The sequence below is a fragment of the Salmo salar genome, chromosome 13 (assembly GCF_965601325.2).
Source record: "Salmo salar chromosome 13, fSalSal1, whole genome shotgun sequence".
NCBI classification, from domain to species: domain Eukaryota; kingdom Metazoa; phylum Chordata; class Actinopteri; order Salmoniformes; family Salmonidae; genus Salmo; species Salmo salar.
In genome coordinates, this window is record NC_138303.1 from 66,349,069 (window position 1) to 66,361,173 (window position 12,105).

Here is a 12,105-nt window from a genome sequence, read left to right on the forward strand (position 1 = left end):
GTTCGATGTAGCAATTAAAATCAAATCAAATTGTATTTGTCTCATGCACCAAATACAACATGTGTAGACTTCACAGTGTCATGCTTACTTATGAGCCCTTTCCCAATGATGCTGAGTGAAAAATAATTTAATTTGGATAGACCGTAGAATATCTACAGATGGACTATCAGTAACATTTCAACTAACTACTGTATCTATTAACCCTAACCCTAACCTTAACCCTTATCCTAACCTTAACCCTTATGTTTATTCTGAACCTAACCCTGGCTGTAACCTTAGCAAGCAGTGGCTTATCAACAGATAGTTGGTGGAATGGTGGAACAAGCTCCCTCACGACGTCAGGACAGCGGAGTCAATCACCACCTTCCGGAGACACCTGAAACCCCACCTCTTTAAGGAATACCTAGGATAGGATAAAGTAATCCTTCTAACCCCCCCCTTAAAAGATTTAGATGCACTATTGTAAAGTGGTTGTTCCACTGGATATCATAAGGTGAATGCACCATTTTGTAAGTCGCTCTGGATAAGAGCGTCTGCTAAATGACTTAAATGTAATGTAAATGTAATAGTTTGTTGATAGTCTACAGATGGAAAATTTGGACTATCCAAATGTGGACTATCCAAATAAAGTGTAAAAGTCGTAGGTTAATTCGCTGTCAATGTGCAGGGGTACGAGGTATTATAGGTAGATATGTACATACAGGCAGGGTATAGATAATAAAAAGTTGCACTGCTCTAGGTCGATGCCATTTTCAAGCTTCATTTACACGTTTAATACCCGGCACAGCATCATTAGCCAGACACTAATGTACGTTCACGTTCCTGTGTTGTTTGTGCCTCATTTAGATCCCATTTCCTGCAAAGACAGTGCGGGCCGGTGAGCGAGCAACCATTGCCAGCCACAGACCTTCGAGCTTCCGCAGGACTCGTAATTGCGTAATTCAGTGGAAAAATTTAAATTTGCACCTTCAATTTCCTAATGTACAGTGGTTATACTGCAATGTCAGCTTCTCATTGCAGTGAATTGGTTCAGCGTCCATTTCACCTCATACCACCTCCACCTCTTCGGGCAAGAGTGTAAGGAGGACAGAGTACAGATGGAGATGGAATATCAAGCCGGAGTAGGACTGAACTCTGCATGCAGTATAACCAAAAACACCTAATAGATCTGTAGCTTTGCTCTACCTGCGGAATTCCCTGGTGGTGAAGATTCAATACGAGTCGAGATCAATAGTGAATCCTTGATTTTTAGATACATTTTTTAACTGTATGTAGCTAGGGTTCATGAGTGAATCATGAAGCCAAAATTGACCAATACAAACTTCAAATACCACATGCTCTCTGTGTGTTTGTACAGCAAAAATCATCCATTACCCATGCACCCCTGTTGCCCTAAAGAGCTGGCCTCTGTACCCTCTCCACCTTATCAATAATGTAGTCCCTTTCACTCACCATTTCATTCTTGTTTTACTGTACACTATCACTCTGATCAGGCGTTTCTGCTCATTCAGAGCCAGTCACCATCCTCGTGATCTCATCAACAGAATAGGATTGACTTTGCTGGATCATGTTTTATTAGTTAAATGTTTTTATTTAACTAGGCAAGTCAGTTAAGAACTAATTTGTATTTACAATGATGGCCTAGGAACAGTGGGTTAACTGTCTTGTTCAGGGGCAGAACGACAGATTTTTACCTTATCACCTCAGGGATTGGATCTAGCAACCTTCCGGTTACTGTCCCGACGCTCTAACCACTAGGCTACCTGCCGCCTGTTTTGATGTACTGTGTGCAAGCCCAGACCAGATCATTTTGTGGCTGCGATGTAAATCCATTGTTGTGTACCATGGACTATGACTGTTGTTGTATCAAGATTTAGGCCTGCATTTTCAAAGTGTTCATGTAGAGGAGAACTGCCTCGAACTACTGTAGTGTCTGCTGATGCCACATGTTGTAGTTCTTTGATATCAGAGAGAATTTGATCAACTGTATCTAACATGACTCGGGTTGATTGCAATTACTAGTCTTAATAGTGGACCATATTGACCAGCTGCATTGAGTCTGTGTGACGTAACACACAAGAACCCTGTTAGTCAGTCAGTCAGCAAAAACAGATTGAAGCTACTCCCCAATCGTGTCTCCAGCAACGTCAGACATAAGACCTTAGACCAGGGCTTTGTTTTGATGGACCGCACGACAGCTCTGTCTAGGTCAAAGACAGCTTTATTATTTTTATTACAAACCCAGAAATTACACTGTTTAGCCGAGAGACGCATTTGTGTAACATCTGAGCATGGTATTGGAGGGTCAAATTTCCTCCAGCGAGATGATACACAGTGGTAAGCTGCATTATAATCCCTCCAGGAGCATGTTAATACCATACACTGGATGGGGCCCAATGGTAGTTCTGCCTGTCTGTTTGGCTAAATTTAGCTGCCACGCTGCTCCACGATTAGCGAGGCTTTGGGCCTCAGAGGGTCCTCACTAAGATTTCTAGGTTAATTCGCTGTCACGTACAGTCGCTAGTGAAAGTCTACACACCCCTTGCACAGTCTTCACATTTTGCTGCCTTAGAAGTACATCTAAAACGGGATAATAAATGTACCTACTGATCTGCACAACCTACTCTACATTTCAAAGTTAAAGAAAATGTATAGAAAATGTTCCAGGGAGGCTGGATGTCCTTTGGGTGGTGGACCATTCTTGATACACACAGGAAACGGTTGAGCATGAAAAACCCAGCAGCGTTGATGCACTCAATGGTGCAATTTCCAATCAAACATTTTAAAAGCTCTCCTCTTGGCACCAGAGGCAAAATGTTGTTGTTTTAAAGCAGAATTCTACACATTTGTCATGGGGCTGAGATAATGTGCTTCATTTTCAACATTGTCTTTGTTCTGAGGGAAAAAGTTGGACCATTCAGGAACATTCAACACCTCTTAGAAAGCAATTCTGGGTTGCAGGCTTAGGTTTTCAGAAGACTACCACAGGTTTTCGTTTATCGTTTTATCTGGGCTTTGCTCCTTTCATATTTATTTTGACCCTGACAAACTCCCCAGTCCCTGCCGGCGATAAGCATACCCACAATGTTATGCTGCCACCACAATATTTGAAAATACAGTACGCAATATGAATTATGAAGTTAAAATTGCGAAATTGAGATTTGACATGTATCAAGAAAAGCCTCTTGAAATTATTTTGATTAACCAACACTAAATATACTGTCTTTTTTTCATGCAGTCTGTGTGACAACCACAGTCTGTGTGACATTTCTCACAAAAAAGAAAACGTTAATACTCCTCTCAGCTGTAATTTAATTTCCTCCGGACTACTCACCTGCACTTGCGTCATTGTCTGCTTCCTGTGAAAAACACAGCCACCCATGGCTCCCTTTATTAGAGCCTCAGAGAGGAGGTTTTACCAATCATGAGTCATATTCCCTGCCCTAAACCCGCCAGTGTAATACACCCTGTCCCACATGTTTCTAGGGTTTGGATACGCCTGGCTTCTGTTCGTTCCAACTTTAATTTGGGTATTATTCAAAGCGTTCATACATTATCTCACTGGTTCATAGGTAGTGTGTTGGTGACATAAGCAGATGGAGGAGTTGGCAGTGTTTTGAGTGTTAAGGACTTGGCAGATCTGTTGTTGTGGTGTTTTTTTCCCAGTGAGTCAGGAGAATGTCACGTGGGACAACAAAGCGTAATACGCCTGCTTTGTGCACTGGCACATACTTGTTGTGTCGCCAGGAGCAGTCACATAGATTTTTATGATAGTAGCCCTTTCCTGCAGTCAAATGACCAAATCATCCTCTAGTGGTATTAATATTTTTTATAATTTCATAATTAATAAACATTATTTTAATGCAAAAACCTGGTGTTTCGAGGTCAAACAGTTTTGTATATTTCAATCTTCTGTGATATATATGAAGTGTCATATTGGGATGCAAACTCAAAATTGAATATATTTCAAATCTATATCTTACATGGTACAGGTGTCTTCTTTTTTTAAGCCCAAAACCATGTGTGTGAGGTGTATACTTTTGTTTCAAAGTAGATTTGTTTAAGACTACCCAGAAACACTCTTTGAGACCCTGATTTAGCCTACTGCAGTAAAGGACTCATCAATCGAGCATCCAAATATTCAATAGTTACAGCAACTGGGGGGAAAATGCATGACCTGTTTTGGAGAGGATATATATCAGTTCTTTGAAAATCGTTTGAGACATTGTGATTGAAGAAGGTAAGACGGAAAAGAACTCTGAACCCTGGAGACAGAATTATGTGAACGACGACTTCTTACGTCAGCTCACAAGCATTATTTACAAGCCAAGTCTGACCCGAATGCTTTTCAGGCTCTAACTTCTAAAATGCTGGACTGGGAGCCGTTCTCTCACGGCCAATATTCTAATTAGACTCCTCATTGCCTAATTCACTGCAATGGAGTAGAAACTGTATTGAACGGGTTATGGGGAGTATCCTGAGTTGAGATATGCATTCAGTATTGTCCTCCTGGCTGGTTTTCTGTATTGATCCCAGGGCTCTGCCCTCCTCAGGTTTCTTCAGGAGCTGTCAGCTCAGACAGATTGGTTGACAGTGCATACTGCAGCCTCACTGTCCCTGCAAAGAGGAGATAAAGATTCAGCCCGTGGCAGGCCTCTGTATTTAACACACACATTTGCACACGTGCGCACACACACACACATCAAAGCTCACAAGACTGGCATGACACATACTCCCACACCTTACCAGACACCTCTAACAATACAAAAGAGGTGGCCTTGACAGATGCCACTACCGAGACAGATTGAAAAGCACTTTCTTTCGTCCGTTTACACAACCAATCCATTCTTTTTAAGCGAGACTACAAAGGCTATTTCAAAAGTTCTGCGGGTCTTGATTTATCTGGAACTGAGTTTGGGATTATAGTGTTTCAAGTACGACAAAACCATTTGATGTGCAGAAATCAAGGATGTGTCAGAAGAGGTCAGATTCAGGTCTGTTACTGCCCATTGGATGAACCCTGAGAAAATGTGGGAAGTTATTATCTTGACAGCTGGTACAGGACAGTTAGGATGTTTGTTTAGTCTGGCTCGAGCATTAAAGGCACTGAAGTATTAAAAACCCATTTGAGGTAAGATTCAGGTCTTTAACAGCCTAGGAAGCTGCAGATATGCTACCATAATTAGTGCTGGTGGAAAGGGACACATACAGTACGCAACCTCTTAGGAAAAAAAGGTGCTATCCCTTTTGGGTTCCATGTAGAACCCTTTCCACAGAGGGTTATACATGGAACTCAAAAGGGTTCAACTTGGAACCAAAAAGGGTTCTCCTATGGGAACAGTCGAAGAACCCTTTTGGAACCTTTTTTTCAAAGAGTGCATGTACGCACAAACTCACTTGCGCACGCACACACAATCATCTGCTGTATCCCTCGTCTAAGACATCCCAATCCTTCTCATCCTCTAAAGGCTAGTAAAGGCTTTATCCCATCCCCTTGGTCAGTGTATCTTAAAACAGCCAGCTGTCTTCTCCAAATCATTTACATCGAAACACACACACTAAGTGGTGAAAATCCCCAAGCTGTAGTCAATAAAGAAGGATTTTATAAATAGGCCTTAATATGAATTCTAATCTGTCTGTTGATTTAGGGGAAACCAGGTTTCTACAAAATCAGCAGGCATCTCTTCCTTCTGTTTATTTCAACCATTAGCTGCTGGTATAGGAGCCCTTGCTGTTCTTGGTTATTGCCCGTCTCTCAGTTTATGTTCTGTAGATATACAGTATGTGATGTATTGAGAAGGTATAGGCAGGCAGCCATTGTTGTAATGAGACAACTTTGATCTGCTGAAACAGATTATGGCAAAAAGTGTGTATGTGTACAAAAATGATTAGTTACATTACTGATTTCAAATCACTGCAATGTTTGATGTTTGAATTTATTTTACTAGTGTTGAGCTCACCTAGGGAGATCCTGTGTAGTACTGGTCAAGAGTTGAGCAGGAGACTGGAGGCTTAGAGCAGCGCTCTCGGGCAGCAAGATCTTTCTGGTGGAGACTGATGTTGTGATTGTGTGTCTGGCTGTCTAGCAGTAGCCACCTCCTACTGTATTATGTGTGTGTGGGTGGGCCGTGTGTGTGTGTGTGTGTGTGTGTGTGTGTGTGTGTGTGTGTGTGTGTGTGTGTGTGTGGACGGGCCTGTGTGTGTGTGTGCGCGCGCGTGTGCATAAATGTGCATGCGTGTACTTGTCTACGTGTGCAGAGGAGCCAATGAGAGAAGTTAGCCTGGGAGCCAGTCTACTTCAGCTATCAGTGAAGCTAGCATACGAACACTGCAGCTGGCCTCTTCTCACTCAGTGGCCCATCTCTTGCCACAAAATAATAATTTGATTGCACTGCGTGTCACAGTGCTGTACGTCAGTGCAACTCTCCCCATCAACAGTAGGCCTGCGTCTTGTAGGTATTTTGTGCCCGAATGCTCACCAGGTTCCACACATGCTCTGTCACAGTTGAGAGGTGAGGTTTGATTGTGCCAGTTTGACATTGAAATTGATTCAATGGTCATAGTGTTGTTATTTAGCAAAGATGCATCTTAGTAAAGGCACAATGTTCCTTTAGCTGCTTGACACAGATAGATAGACATAGAAAAGGCATTTTTAACTAGAGGTGATACAAGGATAGCAAGTCGTCTTCTCTTTAGAGCCCCAGCTGAGATTCTCTCCTCTATATGGCATTTGTAGTCCATCTGCCCACAGCGCAATGAAGATTTCTGGTACTCCACCCAGGGAGGGGAAGGACAAGATCACTCAAGACATGGCTGACAAGGGGTTACCGATGCGCCACACTTTTATTCCAGATATCTGTGCAAAAACTAAAGCCCTCCAACTCTGTGTGATCAACTGATATTGCCCTCTATCTCCAAGCAGAGGAGAGGAGATGGGATGTAAACAACATGTCTGTCTGGCAGTTGTCTTTCAGGACCGAAGGGCCGAGGTGGAGCTGGGCTGATCCATAAATCATCACTTTATGAGATCTGCCACTCCAGCACTTTCCCAATGCTACACACACACACACACACACACACACACACACACACACCTACCTAGGGGTGGGTTATGCTACTCCAAAACAAGAAAGAAAAAGAAACCAAACTAACTTGCCATATTGGAAGCATGTATTGCTCCATCCACAGTAGGTATAACCATTAAAAGTTACTGGTTGCTATCAATTGTGGAACACTATCAATGGTGGAACACACCTCAAGATACTTGGGAGAGGAGGGGAGGTAGAATGGGATTGCAAACCCAAATAGTATGGCTGTGTCAGTAAGACTTACCCCCCAATGGGTTAACAACACCCTTTACCCCACTACTGTATCCATTAACACATTACTGCACTTGCCCCAGTGCCTTCACTCATATGGGTCCTCTGTTCCTTCATGGTAAAGACAGGGTGTGAATCTCAAGAGTCTGGAGGTGTTTTCTTTTCATCATCAGTACTGATCTGATAAGATGAGAAAGTGCAAGCAATATAGCAGAACCAATATGGGGAGCCTGATTTGACCTGTCCAGCACTGTCAGACCAGTTTGAATGAAAGAAAAAAGACCAGAAGAGAAAGATACACACACACCGAGGCCACCCATGGGTAAGACGTTGGGGGAACACATTCATAAATGTCAAAAAAGAAATCATAAGAAACAAGGTTTTGAAGTGTCTGTCCTAAATCTAGGAGATATAACAAAAACTCAGGAAATATTTAGTTTTCTTTACACATTTAATTCATTAACCCCTTTTTGGGGTACGCACAATACTACCTCCCTACTTTCATTCCTTGTTTAAACCAGTACTGGTTACCTTCAGATGAGTCCTTTGACATTTGTGGGGGTCGTAGAGCAAAAACCATCGTCTTCATTAGAATCTACCCGTTCCACAGTGGGGTCCCATTAGTTTGTAGCCCAAACGGTTCGGATGCTACTAAACAGAAGTTGGCACATCGACGGTACCGACTTCAGACGAGTCTGCTGACACTTGTGGTGGACGTAGAGCAAAACGGAGGACACCATTGTGTTTGCGAGAGTCTCCCCCTTTCCAAAGATGCGTAATAGTTTGTCAAACCATTTGGAGGCTACAGACGTTTACGTGAGAAGAATGATTTTCCTGATGTCTCATGGTCGGCCTAACACCGCTCTAGCTCTGCTACCTTTCACCGCTGATGCAGAAGTGCGACATTGGCGGATGCAGTGGATTGAGACACATCCAATTCCCCAAAACATATATCTAACTTAAACATCATTCCATCCGCTGGATGCTGCCACTGTACGGAAGGTGAGTGTGTACTCCGCAGCGGTCTGGCCATCCTGCCGAAGTTGGACTAGGCGGCAATCCCCCATCTCTGCCCTCTGGTGGATGATCGAAGACTCCTCTGAACAGAGCCATAGGAACCCAGCTCCTCCTCCTCTGTAAGATGGCCGTAGCCCACTCCAACGCCTGGTCAACAGAGAAATAACCGTGGCAACCTTGGACCACCCGGTGGTGGGGGCACCCATCTGATGAGCGAAAAAGAGGGAGCACTGGAGGAGGAAGCCACGGCATTTGGATGGAGTCCCGTCATATTTGTCCGGGATGGACAAACGGGCATCCTTGACCTGGGCGAACTGCTGAATGGGCTGAGGTGCTGGGTCAACTCGTGGTAGAGGATCCTCCCCTCATTCGGGTTGACACCCTTTGAGGAAGATCTAGATGATGAAGAACGCGGAGGACCTCATCCATTGCCGTCCCCAGTTGCGCCAGCTGGTCGTGGTGTTGGCTAAGTAGGTATTTTTCGTTGACCATCTGGGAGATGTCTCCGTTGGCTGCTGCTTCCATTTTGTGAGGCAGTATTCTGTGATGACGACGCAGGGAGTCAGGAAGCAAGTGCACTCGGTGAGTTTAATTGGAACAAACAGAGTGAATGCAAAAACAGGAGTAGCGTCTGAACATGAAAACAGAAACAAGAATGCCTAATGAGTGATACAACAGAGGGCTAGATAAAGGAGAGCTAATCAGGGTAGTGATGAAGTACCTAATGATGGGGCGCAGGTGTGCCTAATGATGGGTTGCCAGGTCCGGTGGTTAGTAGATAGGCGATGTCGAGCACCGGAACGGAAGTAGATGTGGTAAGAAATTTATGAATGTAGGTCTGCTAATAATCACCGAAATGAGAGCTAGACATTCAGGGAGCAAAAACAATAAAGGACAATCTTTTTGCAAATTTTGACGGCGATGAAATATAGCCTATTTTCAGTGTTGAAGACCGGATGCGGCCCATGGGGCAAAATAAATTGGTACCGCTGCTCTACACCCACCCATTTATTGTTCTTGAAATCATTGGGGATCAAGTCTGCCTCATACACTCCCCTGTTTACCTGATTCCCAATAATGCCCTGGGGTCCTGGAAGATTAAGCTGTCTGGCTGACACCAGAACCATACACAAACACACATACACACAAAATACATAAATGCATATATTGTAGACACATAGAGTACATGACCTCAGGAAGAGTAGCTGCTGCTTTTGCAACAGCTAATGGGGATCCTAATAAAATACCAAATAACCAATAGTTATTCAGTGTGCACACGCACACTACCTCCAGACGCATTGATGGACTCTGACACCAAACACACATAAATGCATGTACTGTAGACACATAATGTACATACTTATTATGTCACACACACACACGCACACACACACCCCCTCCAGGTACATTGGCAGACCCCAACACCACACGCGCACACACACGCAGAAACATCACCATTCCAGCCCCTCTCCTTCTTTTTCACCCATGCTGTGATATCTGGGGCTTTGCTTTCCTTCAATTTGTCCCAGCTTCCAGCCCTCACTGACAATGCCCTGCAGAGGCACAGGTGCTTCATGGTGTAGGAAGAGGAGTGATTAGTGAAGAGCTAAAGCACTGCTCCAATCAGCCGGTAGCCTACTCCATCAGATGGCAAGAACCCTGTCCCTGCTGCAGTTCTCACTTGGCAGTCTCTCAGTCTCTACCAGTCTGTCCCTAATACTCTCCATCTCTATCATTGACATGTTTTATGAGTGTGGATGTGGGTATGTTTCCCTACTTCTGTCACACCTGACTACTGCTGTCTACAGAGCATCATACAAATCCTATTTAGCGTCTCTATAGAACGTAGCAACAGCAGGGTAGAAATTGACTTTGCAAATCTCTATCTCCATCTTTCATTCTCTCTCGATCTCTCGCTCTTTCTCCCTCTCTAGGTTGTTTTGACCTCAAACCGTAATCAGTGGTGTAAAGTACTCAGTAGCGATTTTGTTATGTAAATCTTGGTGGGGCAAACTCCCCCCCCAAATTAATTTGTAGATGCATGCCAGCAAAGCCACTACACAACACAACACTAAACCATACATTAATTGCACTATAACGGTGACAACGGTACCCACAAACTGTTAGGACCTACATAAAGCTGTCCCAACAGCAGAGTCCCAACAGCAGAGCTTTCTTTTCTGCACCATGGGGTGAATCCTCACCACTGCTACACCTGGCAATCAGTGGAGCCTCGTTTGGCAGCAAAACAGTTAATTCAGCCTCATTTACTGCCTTTAAAAAAAAAAAACAGCTGATATGGCTGACTTGTTTTAAACAAATGTGGTTTCTACTGACAATTGAGATGTACAAACTATGGCATAAGGCGACAACGAGCAGATAAGAGGCAATCCTTAATTTTGATTAAGTGAGGGCTATTTAACAGTCTGATGGCCTTGAGGTGGAAGCTGTTTTTCAGTTTCTCGGTCCCAGCTTTGATGCACCTGTGCTGACCTCGCCTTCTGGATGATAGCGGGGTAAAAAGTCTGTGGCTCGGGTGGTTGATATCCTTGATTATTTTTTTGGCCTTCCTGTGAGATCGGGTGCTGTAGGTGTCCTGGAGGGCAGGCAGTGTGCCCCCGGTGATGTGTTGGGCAGACTGCACCACCCTCTAGAGAGCCCTGTGTATGCGGTCAGTGCCCGGACAGGATGCTCTCAAGGGTGCATATGTAAACATTTGCGAGGTCTTCGGGACCAAGATACATTTCTTCAGCCTCCTAAGGTTGAAGAGGCGCTGTTGCGCCTTCACCACACTGTCTGTGTGGGTGGAACATTTCAGAATGTCAGTGATGTGTACGCCGAGGAATTAGAAGCTATTCACCTTGGATGGGGCGCTGTCCCTCTCCTGTATCCTGAAGCTCCTTCGTTTTGTTGACGTTGATGGAGGGGTTATTTTCCTGGCACCACTCTGCCAGGGCCCTCACCTCCTCCCTGTAGGCTGTCTCGTCATTGTTGGTAATCAGGCCTACTACTGTTGTGTCGTCTGCAAACTCTATGATTGAGTTGGAGGCGTGCGTGGCTCGCAGTCATGGGTGAACAGGGAGTACAGGAGAGGGCTGAGCATGCACCCGTGTACGGTCCCTGTGTTGAGGATCAGCGTAGTGGAGGTGTTGCTGTCTACCTTCACCACCTGGGGCAGCCCGTCAGGAAATCCAGGACCCAGTTGCGCAGGGCGGGGTTCAGACCCAGGGCCCCGGCCTTCATGATGAGCTTGGAGGGTAGTGTGGTGTTGAATGCTGAGCTATAGTCAATGAACAGCATTCTTACATAGGTAGTCCTCTTGTCCAGATGGGATAGGGCAGTGTGCAGTGCGATGGCGACTGCATCGTCTGTGGATCTATTGGGGCGGTATGCAAATTGAAGTTGGTCTAGGCTGTCAGGTAAGGTGGAGGTGATATGATCCTTAACTTGCCTCTCAAAGCACTTCATGATGACAGAAGTGAGTGCTACGGGGTGATAGTCATTTAGTTCAGTTACCTTTGCTTTCTTGGGTACAGGAACAATGGTGGACATCTTGGAGCAAGTGGGGACAGCAGACTGGGATAGGGAGAGATTGAATGCAGGGAAACTAAAATCCTTTTTACCAATTTTTTAACCTACACTACCGGTGAAAAGTTTTAGAACACCAACTAATTTAAGGGTTTTTCTTTATTTTTACTATTTTCTACATTGTAGAATAATAGTGAAGACATCAAAACGATGAAATGACACATAAGGAATCATGTAGTAA

At 44.4% G+C, this 12,105-nt stretch overlaps 1 protein-coding gene across 4 annotated transcripts in view; it reads left to right on the forward strand.

Moving 5' to 3' along the window:
- The window catches only part of LOC106567559 (double C2-like domain-containing protein beta), a 367,378-nt gene that overhangs the window by 232,067 nt on the left and 123,206 nt on the right, over positions 1 to 12,105 (forward strand). The gene's annotated exons all lie outside the window — the stretch shown is intronic.